Source organism: Leucopleurus acutus (genome assembly GCF_964270905.1).
Source record: "Leucopleurus acutus genome assembly, chromosome: 20".
Classification (NCBI taxonomy): domain Eukaryota; kingdom Metazoa; phylum Chordata; class Mammalia; order Artiodactyla; family Delphinidae; genus Leucopleurus; species Leucopleurus acutus.
Window position 1 is genome coordinate 57412435 of NC_139162.1, and position 14328 is coordinate 57426762.

The following is a 14328-nucleotide window of genomic DNA, read 5'->3' on the forward strand; positions in this document are numbered from 1 at the left end:
TATTTTTATTCCATGATGCAGGATAGAGTAATATCTTCTAGGAAGACATTTTTCTTTTTTTCGTTTTTCTTTTTTTTTTTTTGGTCTGCGCCGCATGGCATGAAGGATCTTAGTTCCCCGACCAGGGATCGAACCTGTGCCCCCTGCAGTGGAAGCGCAGACATTTAACCACTGAACCGCCAGGGATGTCCCAAGGAAGACATTTTTCTTTCCATAAGATGTCATTAATTGTTACCCCTTGCTTGTGCCCCCCCTCACACACACACACCCCTCATGTTTCACAGCTACTACTTTTGGTTTTCAGAGGTTCCAAGTAGAATAAACACAGGTCTATTGTAGGAGCCCCAAAACCAGACTTTAGAAAAGTCACCTAATAGCACTGAACTTTGACCTCCTTCCTGAAGGCATATATTGATACCACTCTACAGATAAATGATTGATTGTTTTGGAAGAGCTGCACCTATCCAAACCAGAAATCCCATTTTCCCATCTGTCCTGCTTATGATATCTATGAGAATTAATCCCTGTTGGAGAGGTCATTCCGAGATGTCTCGCTATATATGTTCCTACCAACATCAAATTCCTTATCACTTACCTGGACTCTTGACTCTGGAACCCCAATATCTTCAGCAAGTTGCTCTCTGGAATCAATCCCAGGATAAGGGTTTTCCATGAACGCATTCATAAGAGTTTGTAATTGGGAAGAAGTATAGCTGGTACGACATCGTCTGTCTCTCACACCTGGAGGAGGTGAAAGATGGAAGGCAGAGGAACATTTGAGATCAGTTTACATGTTCAAACAAGGAACCCAAACACGTCCCACCATCTAACTTGGAACATGTTGCCTCTCCTTGGGAGGGCCTTGTCCCAGCCTATTCAAGACAGAAGGTTCTAGAGGAGAGGCAATATTTGGCTGAGTTGCTGGACTCCGGTGCAAATCAGGTAAGCCTCAGAAGGTCCCTGGACCTTGTGGGGAAGAATTTCCAGGGGCCATGTTGAGCCCTTTGCTACCAAAGACCCGAACAGGAGGCCCTGAAGGAGAAAACATTCTTTTCCCACTCAGAGCAGTAGTTGGCTTCACTATAAAAAGGCACTTGGGTACCCAAGAGGCTCTGCTGGGTAGCAGGACTGGAGCAGGCTATTCACCTTGAATGTTCTCTTCAGGGTAAGCTCGGTCTTGTCTTAAGTCTAAGTTCTTCTCAGGTCTTTTCAGGAACCTGTGCCTAGCTCTTCGATTCTGAAACCATATCTACAAGAGGAAAAGAAAATGAGAGAGTTAAGCATATTTATGTCATCTCAGCCCCATTGCTGCCTTTCTCCAAAGGGAGTGATTCTGGGAATTCCCTGGCAGTCCAGTGGTTAGAACTTTGTGCTTCCACTGCAGGGGGCAAGGGTTCAATCCTTGGTTGGGGAACTAAGATCCCATATGCCTTGACGTGGCCAAAAAAAAGGGGGTTGTGAAGGATTCTTACGAGCCCTAAGCTCAGGATTACTATTACTGATCCCTGTCACATTCGACTAAGACTTAGGTCAAGGCTTGGCATTTAACATCCTCATGACCTGGTTCCAACATGACCTACTCTAATAATTTTTTAAGTTAATAAATAAATGCTGCAATTATTATGTATTTAAGAACACCCTCCAGCCTAAATCTGCAATGGCACACCAGTCCACTACTCTCTGGTCTATTGTATTTCATTGAAAGGGGAAGGTTAACCCTCACATCACTCACAGTTCCTCTGGAATCTTACCATGTCACCAGACACTTGCCTATCTGTGACCACATTGCTTATAATGACTTACTTGGATTTACACCCTGGAATAAGTGTGCCACCACACCACATACTTCCTCTTTTCTGGAGGTGTACCTACATATTTCTTGCACACTCCTGGGAGCTCCTTCACCCTCAGTATCCATATTCATGAAGTGAGATTAAGAGCAACATTCTTGGGAGTTCATTCTGAGTGTCAAGTAGGACATGCTACTCAAAGCCCTTTTCACGGGACTTCCCTGGTAGCACAGTGGTTAGGACTCCGCGCTCCCAACGCAAGGGGCCCAGGTTCAATCCCTGGTCAGGGAACTAGATCCTGCACACATACTGCAACTAAGTGTTCACATTCCACAACTAAGGAGCCCGCAAGCCACAATTAAGGAGCCCGCCTGCTGCAACTAAGGAGCCCATGTGCCACAACTAAGACCTGGTGCAACCAAATTAATAAATAATAAATGTTGTTTTAAAAAAAGCCCTTGTCACACTGGCACATGATATGTGCTCACTGAATTGTTCCCCCCTCCCTTTCTATTTCTCGTCTTGGAGATACAGAACTTGTAACTTACCTGGATCCTAGACTCTTCAGTGTTGACTTCCAAAGCAAGTCTTTGTTTGATGGCATAACCTGGGTAAGGTTTTTTGTTGAATGCATCAATGAGGATTTTCAGTTGCTCTTCTGTGAATTTGGTGCGGCTGCGTCTACACTTTGTTGCCACGGCCTCTGTGGAAAGATTAGGAGAGAAGCATTAAATAGGCCATTTTATGTATTCCAACTTGAGGTTCGAGCTTGTCTCTCATTTCTTCTTTTCATTTTGAATCCATGAGAACCCAGGAGGAAAGAACTCTCAATTATAAAGCCCTTAAGAACACAAGGGTGATTCTTGAACTTCTTCAGCTGATCTGAATGCCATGACTAGGAAGTCAAAGTCTTCTGTTTTCAAACAACATGAAAAATTGATATGTTCTGTTCATATGGATCAAGAACAATATGAGTCAAGAAAATGCAGGCGAGGGGCTTCCCTGGTGGCTCCGTGGTTAAGAACCTGCCTGCCAATGCAGGGGACACAGGTTAGATCCCTGGTCCGGGAAGATCCCACATGCCACGGAGCAACTAAGCCCATGTGCCACAACTACTGAGCCTGCGCTCTAGAGCCCACAAGCCACAACTACTGAAGCCTGCGCGCCTAGAGCCTGTGCTCCACAACAAGAGAAGCCACTGCAATGAGAAGCCTGCACACCGCAATGAAGAGTAGCCCCTGCTCGCCGCAACTAGAGAAAGCCCGCACACAGCAACGAAGACCCAACGCAGCCAAAAATAAAATAATAAATGAATTAATTAATTTAAATAAATAAATGAATGAATATCATTTAACAAATAAAACATAGTATGGGGAGTTCCCATATATTGCACACCCCGTTTCCCCTATTATTATTATTATTATTATTTTGCGGTATGCGGGCCTCTCACTGTTGTGGCCTCTCCCGTTGCGGAGCACAGGCTCTGGACACGCAGGCTCAGTGGCTATGGCTCATGGGCCCAGCCACTCCGCGGCATGTGGGATCTTCCCGGACCGGGGCACGAACCCGTGTCACCTGCATCGGCAGGCGGAATCTCAACCACTGCGCCACCAGGGAAGCCCTTCCCCTATTATTAACATCTTATAACAGTACTGTACATTTGTCACAATTAATGAATCAATATTGATACATTATTAGTAACTAAAGTCCACACTTAGAATTGGGATAGCTATAGCCTCCAAAATCAATGTGAAAGGGTAGTGTTGGATACAGAAAATGACTTAGTATATGAAGAAAAATTAAGTTGGGTCACACAATATACAGTATATAAAAATAAATGCCAAAAAATTAAATACATATGAAAGCTAAAAATAGATAATGTACAAGAAAACCTATGTTACACTGAGATAGAAAAAGTTATATACTAAATAAGATACCAAAATGCATAATGGGAAAAATTGCTGGAACTAATGATATCGTAATTGAAACCTTCAGTTCAAAAAGGTAGAAAACCAGATAAAAGTCAGCAGCTTGCAATGATGGGGGTAAGGTGGGGAGATCAGAACCCTTCTTGAGAGCTGGGTAGAATGTAATTTATTTAAGATAATCTGTAGGGCAATCAGGGTATGCTTGTTTAAATTATGTATAGTAAGTAATTGTAACCCTGCAATCCATTTCATGACTACATCTGAATGACATTTTTCAGAATGCTGTTTGTAGTAACAGCTGAAGCAACTGAATGCCCATTGCTAGGAGCATGGATAAGTAAAATATGGTATATTCCCGTGATAGAATTTTATGCATAAGACCAAAGTAATGAGGAAAAAATGACAGAGAAATAAGATAGATAGGAAGAGCAAGAAGGCTATAAGTCTGGAGAAGAAAAAACGAAGCAGAAACAGATGAAGTCCTAGATCTCCCAGACAGGGCAGATTATATAGGACCTCTTCCAACCATGTGCCTTTGACTCTTAGTATGTTGGGAAGTCACCGAGGGGTTTGGAGTAGATAAAAGACTTGATCTGACAGTTTGATAAGATCACACGGGCTACAGGGTTGAGAACAGATTAAATCAGGGCCAGAATGGAAGCAGAGAGATCAATTCTTGCAATAATCCAGTGACGAGGGCTTCCCTCATGGCGCAGTGGTTAAGAATCCGCCTGCCAGTGCAGGGGACACGGGTTCGAGCCCTGGTCTGGGAAGATCCCACATGCCACGGAACAACTAAGCCCCTGCACCACAACTACTGAGCCTGAGCTCTAGAGTCCACAAGCCACAACTACTGAAGCCAGCGTGCCTAGAGCCTGTGCTCCAGCAACAAGAGAAGCCACCACAATGAGAAGCCTGTACACGCACCTAAGAGTAGCCCCCACTCGCTGCAACTAGAGAAAGCCCGCGTGCAGCAACAAAGACCCAATGCAGCCGAAAATTAAAAAAAATAAAATAAAAAGGTAAATAAAATAAATAGATTTATTAAAAAAGTAATCCAGTGACGATGGTGGAAACAGTCCAAGAAATAGTCAGAAGATCCCTAAAATATTTCGTTAAAGCCAACAGAATTTTCAGCCTGATTAGATATAGGTTATGAGAGGAAGACAAGGTCAAGGATGTTTCCTAGGTTTTTGGCATGAACAATTGACATTTCTTGTGCAAGGAAAACAGTAGGAGGAAGAGTTTGGGTCTGAACATCGGGAGTTCAGTTTGGGACATGTTGAGTTTGAGATGCCTGTTACAGACGAGTAAGCGGTTATGTAGACAAAGCTGGAAGTTCAGGAGAAAAGTTCAGTCTGGAGAGAGAAATCAGGAAGCTACTTTGATTCCAAAGACATTCTGGTCTCAGGACTTTTTGATGCCTCCCTTAGTTTCTTTTAGTGTGTTTCTCTCCTTTTTCTTTTTCCCATCTATTTTTTCCTCCCATCTCCCTCCCCTAAACAATAATTTGTATTGTTTAGTTCTTACATGCCTGCATCTTTCTGAAATTCCCAATGCTCAGATGCACAGAAAACAGCATATTTTCATATTACATGAAAGAAACTGATTTTCCCTTACCCTAGCACAGTTATTTAAAAGTTTGAAAAATGGGACTCCCACAACTTCTAACAAGCCCATTATGTTTTCAGCCCAACCCACCGCCCCAAACCAAGGAAACCACAACTGCAATCTGATGTGTGAGGAACTTACTGTATGGAGAATTGTCTTCAGCCATCTTGGAAGGGAGCTCCGAAGCCTGGTTCCACCAAAAGAGAGATAAACAGCCTTGGCGAGGCTGGCTTTATATGATGAGCTGGGATGGCCCCTCCCGCTTACTTAGGCATACACCCACTTAATCTAGGAAGGACTAGATAGGATTTTCTTTTCTTCCCTTGATAGAGATTTAATCATTTATACCAACCTCTACACCTGAACAAGCACACTTTTGAGTACTATTGCATTTACACGTCTTGTTTTTCCAATGTTTATTATATACATACATATTCGTTTTGAAATTGCTTTTTCATGGTCTTCACTTTTTTTTTTTTTTTTTTTTGCAGTACGCGGGCCTCTCACTGTTGTGGCCTCTCCCGTTGCGGAGCACAGGCTCCGGACGCGCAGGCTCAGCGGCCATGGCTCACGGGCCCAGCCGCTCTGCGGCATGTGGGATCCTCCCGGACCGGCACTAGTAAGTAGAGAAAACCACTTAGAGAGCTAAAGCAATCTCCTTGAGTGGTGTAAGCTAATAACTGCTTCTAGGCATGAGACTCTGCCATGAATATTTTCCCATAAATTTCCTCTTAACTAACTGTCGTTTACAAGTATGCAGCATTGAGGACCCACTCAGGCAAAAACTCCTCCTCAAGATGCCTCCATAAGAATGTAAGCCAATTCCTCATAATAAATCTCTTTCTATCTATATATCTTTTCTGTTTGTTCTGTTTCTCTGAAGACCCCTGATTAACACAGATTTGGGAACCAAGAGTGGTTCTACAGGAAGAGAATTTAAGGATGAGTTTTCTGAATTGGTTCTTGGGTTTCTAGAATTGGCTCTCTAATCACATTAGATTTAAAGATGATGATGGCTCTCTTTCTAGTAGTAAAGAGAGCACTGAGAGTAAATACATGGTGTGGGGTGTTTATAGAGATACACAAAGTATCTCTGAGGGGATTCAGTATAGACGAGAACAGTATACTGGCCCTAGATAGTTCAGGTGTATATCAAAGGAATAATTTCAAGAAGCCCAGACTCCTGTGTCTTCCCATATGTAAAAATGCACTAAGTTCATTAACCTGAGATGTCTGGTATTTTTTTTTAATTATTTACTTATTTATTTATTTGGCTGTATCGGGTGTTAGTTGCAGCGCTCAGGCTCTTCACTAGTTGTAGTGAGGGCTCCAGAGCGTGCAGGCTTCGTTGCTCCACAGCATGTGGGATCTTCCCGAACCAGGGCTCGAACCCGTGTCCCCTGCACTGGCAGGCGGATTCTTAACCACTGCGCCACCAGGGAAGCCCCCTCTGGTATTCTTTAATTAACAGTAATCTTTTGAGGTTCAACTACCTGGATTTTTGTTTTGTTTTGTTTTTCGCAAAAAATTCTACATATCCTGTCTCCTCAGTTACCTCTCAGAACAGTATCTCAGCACTGAGAGGCTGTATCCCTGACATAAGTCCTCAGTAAATTCTCAGAATAAAATACAATTCCCAACTTTTTTTTAAATTTAATTTAATTTATTTTTTTAAACAGCATGTTCTTATTAGTCATCCATTTTATACACATCAGTGTATACATGTCAATCCCAATCGCCCAATTCATCACACCACCACCCCACCCCCTGCCGCTTTCCCCCCTTGGTGTCCATACTTTTGTTCTCTACATCTGTGTTTCAATTTCTGCCCTGCAAACCGGTTCATCTGTACCATTTTTCTAGGTTCCTCATATATGCATTAATATACGATATTTGTTTTTCTCTTTCTGACTTACTTCATTTGGTATGACAGTCTCTAGATCCATCCACATCTCTACAAATGACCCAATTTCATTCCTTTTTATGGCTGAGTAATCTTCCATTGTATATATGTACCACATCTTCTTTATCCATCAGTCTGTCGCTGGGCATTTAGGTTGCTTCCATGACCTGGCTATTGTAAATAGTGCTGCAATGAACATTGGGGTGCATGTGTCTTTTTGCAATTCCCAACTTTTAAGTTGTACTTTTTTTTTTCAGTCGACAGTTTTGACTACCAATGAAGTGACCCACAGCAGACATCTTTCCTGGTTCTCAGGTCTCCCCTTCTTGACTGATGAAGCTAAGTTTTGTTGGGGTGTGTTAAACTCCTCTCTGGAGTAGATTATCCTTGAAGCTTAGTTTCAAAAAGAGGTACCTGGGTTATCCTAAGTTGAAAGACTGGGAAGATTTTTGCTCAGTGTAGATATTGAGTGGGTTATCCTAAGTTGAAAGGCTGGGATGATTTTGTTCAGTTTAGACACTGAATAGGTTATCTTAAGTTGAAAGGCTGGGAAGAATTTGCTGGAAAGTCTCCCTAACCTAAAATCTAATTCATCATCTCTTTAAGGGTTTATCAAGGAAAAATACAAATCTTAAAAGTCTTTTCCACAAATAATAAGGCCTTAGTCATCTGAGCAAGCAAATTTAACTTATTCCAACTGTTATTTATAAGCTAGTAAGTTTACATTGTAATACCTGATTCATAGCTAAGTGTTAAAGTGAAGCTATGAGAACTCTAATTTTGCCTGTTTGTATGTCTGTGTACACATCATACATTTGATATGTCTCTACCTCTGTATAATGTTACCAAAATTTAATTTTTAAAAAAGATGTATTTAATTGACTTAATGGTAAATGCTTACAAATTCAATATTTCTAAATGTAAAAGAAACTGGCCAGAATAAATTTCAGGTTTGTGTGATCTAGGAAATATTCAATATTAAATTAATACCTGGTATTAAAGCTAACTTAAGCTTGTTGGTTTAATCAATATAGATGTCTTACTTTTATTGTACCTAGGTTAACTAAAGGTCAATAAGCTCGTGTTATTTCTGTTGCAGTTTGTCAGCAAGAAAAAGTTAACTTGGTGCGGTGATACTTTCACAAATTATAAAATAAAGGTAAGTGAGATAAGAGTTTTCAGGTGATCTTTTTAGGAATAATTATGCTTTGGGTATGTCTATCTAAAATAGTTTCTCCAGATTTTTGGTAGCTTGAGTTTTGATAAGTTAAGTTAAATGATGGGATTTCAGTGAATATCCAGGTCATTTCAAATAAGATAAAATACTGGAACATTAATTGCTAAACAGGTGTAAATTTACCTATTTTTGTCTCCTTACATGAAGGAAACTAAAGATGTTTGAATTTATTAGACATGTCTTGTACCACATTGAGGAAAGAAATTATGCTATGAGAAGATATATTTTCCTAGAGGTTATGAAATAGTCCAATCAAGAAATGCCCCTCAATCAATTCCAAGACTTGAGCCAGTTTGTAAGCTCAGAACATCTTGGATGAAGGGGAGGGAGGGTCCCCTTGAGGAAGAACCACAGTACATCACAGAAAATTTATATTGTTACTCTTTCTCCTGGTCTTCTCCAAAGCGACCTTTTACTAGGGTAAATGTCCATTATGGAAAAGGAAAGAATCAGACCTTTTAAGGACTACTGGACTCTGGCTCTGAACTGACCCTAATTCCAGGAGACCCAAAATGTCCCTAATCTACTAGTTATGGAGTTCAGGTGATCCATGGAGTATTATCTCAGATCCATCTTATAGTGGGGTCCAGTGGATCCTCAAACATATCCTGTGGTTATTCCCACAGTTCCAGAATGCATAATTAGAATAGACGTACTTAGCAGATGGCAGAATTCCTACATTCCTGACCTGTGGAGTAAGGGCTTTTATGGTGGGAAAGGCCAAGTGGAAGCCATTAGGACTACCTCTACCTAGGAAACTAGTTAAAAGACATACTACTTTCCTGGAGAGATTTCAGAGAGTGACATCATCAAGGACTTGAAAGATACAGGGGTGGTGATTCCCACCACATCCCTATTCAGCTCTCCTATTTAGCCTGTGAAGAAGACAGATGGATCTTGGAAAATGTCAGTGGATTAGCATAAGCTTCACCAGGTGGTGACTCCAACTGCACCTGCTGTACCAGATATGGTTTCATTGCTTGAACAAATGTACACATCCCCTATATGTGGAATCTAAAAAACCAAAACAAGGGACTTCCCTGGTGGCACAGTGGTTGGGAATCTGCCTGCCAATGCAGGGGACACGGGTTCAAGCCCTGGTCTGGGAAGATCCCACATACCGTGGAGCAAGGAAGCCCGTGAACCACAACTACTGAACCTGTGCTCTAGAGCCCGTGAGCCACGACTACTGAAGCCCGCACGCCTACAGCCCGTGCTCTGCAACAAGAGAAGCCACCGCAATGAGAAGCCCGCGCACCACAATGAAGAGTAGTCCTTGCTCTCTGCAACTAGAGAAAGCCCACACGCAGCAACAAAGACCCAACGAGCCATAAATAAATAAATAAATTTATTTTTAAAAAAAACAACCAAGTGAACAAACATAACTAAACAGAAACAAAGTCATAGATACAGAGAACAAACACTTGGTTGCCAGAACATAGAGGGATGGGGTGGGGGAAATGAGTGAAATAGGTGAGGGAGGTTAGGAGGTATAAACTTCCAGTTACAAAATAAATGAGTCATATCATTCTGGGTTTTTTTTTAAATTTATTTTTGGCTGCGTTGGGTCTTCGTTGCTGTGCACGGGCTTTCTCTAGTTGCGGCAAGCAGGGGCTAGTCTTCGTTGTGGTGCGTGTGCTTCTCATTGTGGTGGCTTCTCTTGTTGGGAGCACGGACTCTAGGTGCGTGGGCTTCAGTAGTTGTGGCACATGGGCTCAGTAGTTGTGGCTCGCAGGCTCTAGAGTGCAGGCTCAGTAGTTGTGGTGCACGGGCCTAGTTGCTCCATGGCATGTGGGATCTTCCCGTATCAGGGCTCGAACCCGTGTCCCCTGCATTGGCAGGTGGATTTTCAACCACTGTGCCACCACGGATGTCCCATCATTTTGGCTTTGTGCCATAAGCACAAAAAAATCTTTTTTCAGTTCAAAAACTCAATTGCAGTGCTTAAAGTAATACACATAATTGTTCAAGATTGTGAACCAGGGTTCCACTGTACCTTAGTGTCTATAATGTGTCTATAGCAGTCTATAGTGTGTCTGCTTTGTACTAGACATTGTTTTAAATTTTTGGTATACAGTAGTGAAAAAAACAAAGAGCCTTGACCTCACGAACATCAAGAGAGGGAGACAGAAAATAAACAATAATTATAATAAACAAGCAAAGGATATATCAGAAGTTAATCGGTGCTATGACAAAGAAAATGATAAGGAAGAGAACAGTAAGGTGGACGTGGGTGCCAGAGTTGGGGGTATCGGTTTGCAATTTTTATTAGGATATCAGGGAAGAGCTTATGGAGAAGGTGATACATGACCAAAGTCAATAAGAAGGAGAAAGTGTGAGCCACGTGGAGATGGGAGGGGACAGGGACTGTCCTGGCATAGGATTTAAAGCAAGTGTGTATCCAGCCAGTGCATGGAGCAGGAAACTAATGTGGAGTAAAGAAGAAAGGTGTAAAAGACTGTGAGGACTTTGACTTTGACTCTCGGACGATGAGGCCATTGCAGTTGGATTTTGTATAGAAGAAGACATACTCCAAAGTTATGTGTGTATTACTTTTCTACTGCTATGTAAAAGCTATCATAAATGTATGGCTTAAAAAAACACACACCAATTATTTCACATTTTTAGTGGATTAGGAGTTTGGTCATGGCTTAACTGAGTTGCCTGCCTCAAGATCTTACAAAGTTGTGCTCAAGTCTTCAGTCAGGACTGAAGTCTCAACAGAGACTCTACTGAGGAACAAGATGCTTCAAAACTCATTCAGGTTATTGCTAGAATTTATTTTCTTGTGGTTGTAGGACCGAAGGCTTTAGTTTCTTGTTGTCTGTCGATGAAGGTCACCCTCGGCTTCTAAAAACTGCCTGCAGTTCCTTACTATGTGAGCCTGCCATCATGGTTGCTTGCTTCATCAAGACTACAAGGGATAGAGAGAATCCAGCAAGATGGGCCTTACCCTGTACACATAATCATGCATAACCTATCACCTTTGGTATATTCTATATGTCTAGAAGCAAGTTACAGGTCTGGCCCACAATCAAGGAGAGAGGTCATACAAAGGCTAGAACACCAATAGGCAGCAATTATGAGGGCCACACTGGTCATCCTAGAGTCTATCTTCCACACAGTTTTAAGAGGCTCACTCAGGTTACTGCAAGAACAGACTGTAGTGGAGTGAGAAGGTGGAGAAAACTCCCACCTCACTTCGCTCTGCCACACCCCACCATACTTTTTGTTTGTAAATGATCTCAAAATTACAGGAAAATTTTAAGAAAAGCACAAAGAGACTCTGTATACCCTTAAAATAGATTTATCAACTAACATTTTGTCACATTTGCTTTATCGTTCTCATTCTCTTTCTCCTTCCCATTATCCATCAATTTATATTTTTCTGAACCTTTTGAGAGCTTTACACTTCATGTCTCTTTCTTCCTAAATATTTGTTTGTATTTTCTGAGAAGAAAGACATTATCTTACACAACCAGAAGAAATTTCCAACATCAGAGAATTTAGCATTAAATCAATAGATACATATGATTCACATTACATTCATCATATGTAATCCACCATATGTAATAGGATCCATCATAACAATGGATCAGTACTGGATTTGATCTGATTAGGCAGAAGCATGTCTTCATCTGGAGATTAAGTCTGGCTTTAGGTAGTATGTATGGGTGCCAAGTTGACAAGGAGTGGAATGTGATGGCTTGTTTTATGTGTAAATTGGACTAGGCTATACTACTCAGTTATTGGATCAAACACTAATCTAGGGTGTTGCTGTGAAGGTATTTTGTAGATGTGCTCAACATCTACAATCAGTTGACTTTAAGCAAAGGATTCTATTTTGATTAAGTGGTTGGGCCTTATCCAATCAGTTGAAAGGCCTTAAGAGGAAAAGTAAGGTTTCCCTGAGGAAGAAATTCAGCCTCAAGACTGCAGAATTAGTTCTGGCTACAGAGTTTCCAGCCTGTCCTCTACCCCATGGATTTTGGACTTGCCAGGCCCCACAACTGCATAAGTCAATTCCTTGAAATAAATCTCATATATATATAATATATTTTATTTATATATTGCATATACATATATATACACACATAAATGTTTATAAATATGTAAATCCTACTAGTTCTCTGCAGAACTGACTCATGTCATACACTCTTCATTCCTTTGACCTAATTAACATCTTGTCACTATACTTCTCTCTCATCTTAAAAAAAATTAAATCCCTTAAGGGCATTTTCTGCACTCTCTGATTCCATTTCTCAATGTGTATGCACACTGAAATCATGAAAAGTGCGTTTTACGGGCTTCCCTGGCAGTGCAGTGGTTGAGAGTCCACCTGCCGATGCAGGGGACACGGGTTCGTGCCCCGGTCCGGGAAGATCCCACATGCCACGGAGCGGCTGGGCCCGTGAGCCGTGGCCGCTGAGCCTGTGCGTCTGGAGCCTGTGCTCCGCAACGGGAGAGGCCACAACAGTGAGAGGCCCGCGTACCGCAAAAAAAAAAAAAAAAAAAAAGTGCGTTTTACTCTTTCAGCTCCACAGTTATGAAAAAAAATCATCAATGAGGACTTCTAAAATTCCCTATTATATCTCTGGGTGGACATTAGAAGCTCTGACATGAGTTTGTTGGTTTCCTGTCATCAGCCACTTAATGAAGTCAGGCTGGTCCAGTGTTCATGCTCTGATCATTTTCTTCTCCAGACTACACTCATTCCCTTGACAGTCTCATCTAGTCATGACTTGAAATAACAGTGTAAACTAACAACTCTCAAATTTATATATCCAAGCTTGAACTCTCTCCTAATGTTCAGTCATAGGTTGAAATGATTAAGTGACACATACTTTGTAGTCTCATAAACATTTCAAATTGACCATGCTTAAAACTGGAGTCTTGAGTTTCCCTCCAAGTCTCCTCCACATGTGGCTTCCCCATCCCAGGGGATGGAAAATCCATTCCTCAGGTGATCTAGGCCAACTACATATGAAGGAGGCTCTGGGCCAAAGAAGACTCAGGAGGGTGCAGTAGACAAGTGTGCTTGTGTATCAAGATGGGACTTCTGGTTTCCTCCTCAGGAGAATTTTTAAGCTACTTTTTTTTTTTAAAGACTTTTAAAAATATTTATTTATTTATTTATTTTATTTTGGCTGCGCCAGGTCTTAGTTGCAGCATGTGGACTCTTAGTTGCAGCATGCATGTAAGATCTAGTTCCCTGACCAGGGACTAAACCCAGGCCCCCTGCATTGGGAGCACGGAGTCTTACCCACTGGGTAAGTGGGCCCAGTCTTACTCACTGGACCACCAGGGAAGCTACTTTTTAAAAATCTGTTCCCCTAGAATGCTACCAAACCAAACTCGGGTTCATTCACTCCATGCATAGCAAAGCCAATCTATTGACACTGGGTTGTGGTGAAGGAAAGTATAGCATTTATTGCAGGGTGCCAAGCAAGGAGAACAGGCAGTTCATGCTCATAAAGATCTGAACACCCTAATGGCTTCAGGAAAGGGTTTTTAAAGACTGTTAGGGGAGAGGGTCCTAGGATGCAAGATCAGCTCATGGACAATTTTCTGATCGGTTGGTGGTGAGGTAGCAGGGTGGTGTTTCAGGAATCTCACCATCAGTTTTCTGATTCCAACCAGCCTAGCTTCTGATGTGTTTGAGGTCAGCAGTTTCCACCTGGTGGGAGTCTGGGTTCTATAAAAACAACTTAAGAACATGCATCAGACATTGTTAACTGTTTTCCTTAAGGAGAACTATGGTCTTGTGACCCCATCCCAAAGGTTGACTTATTGCTTTAGTTATTATCCCCTTCCCTCCTTGAATGCCTCTTCTTTGTTCCCATTGCTGCCCCTTAAATA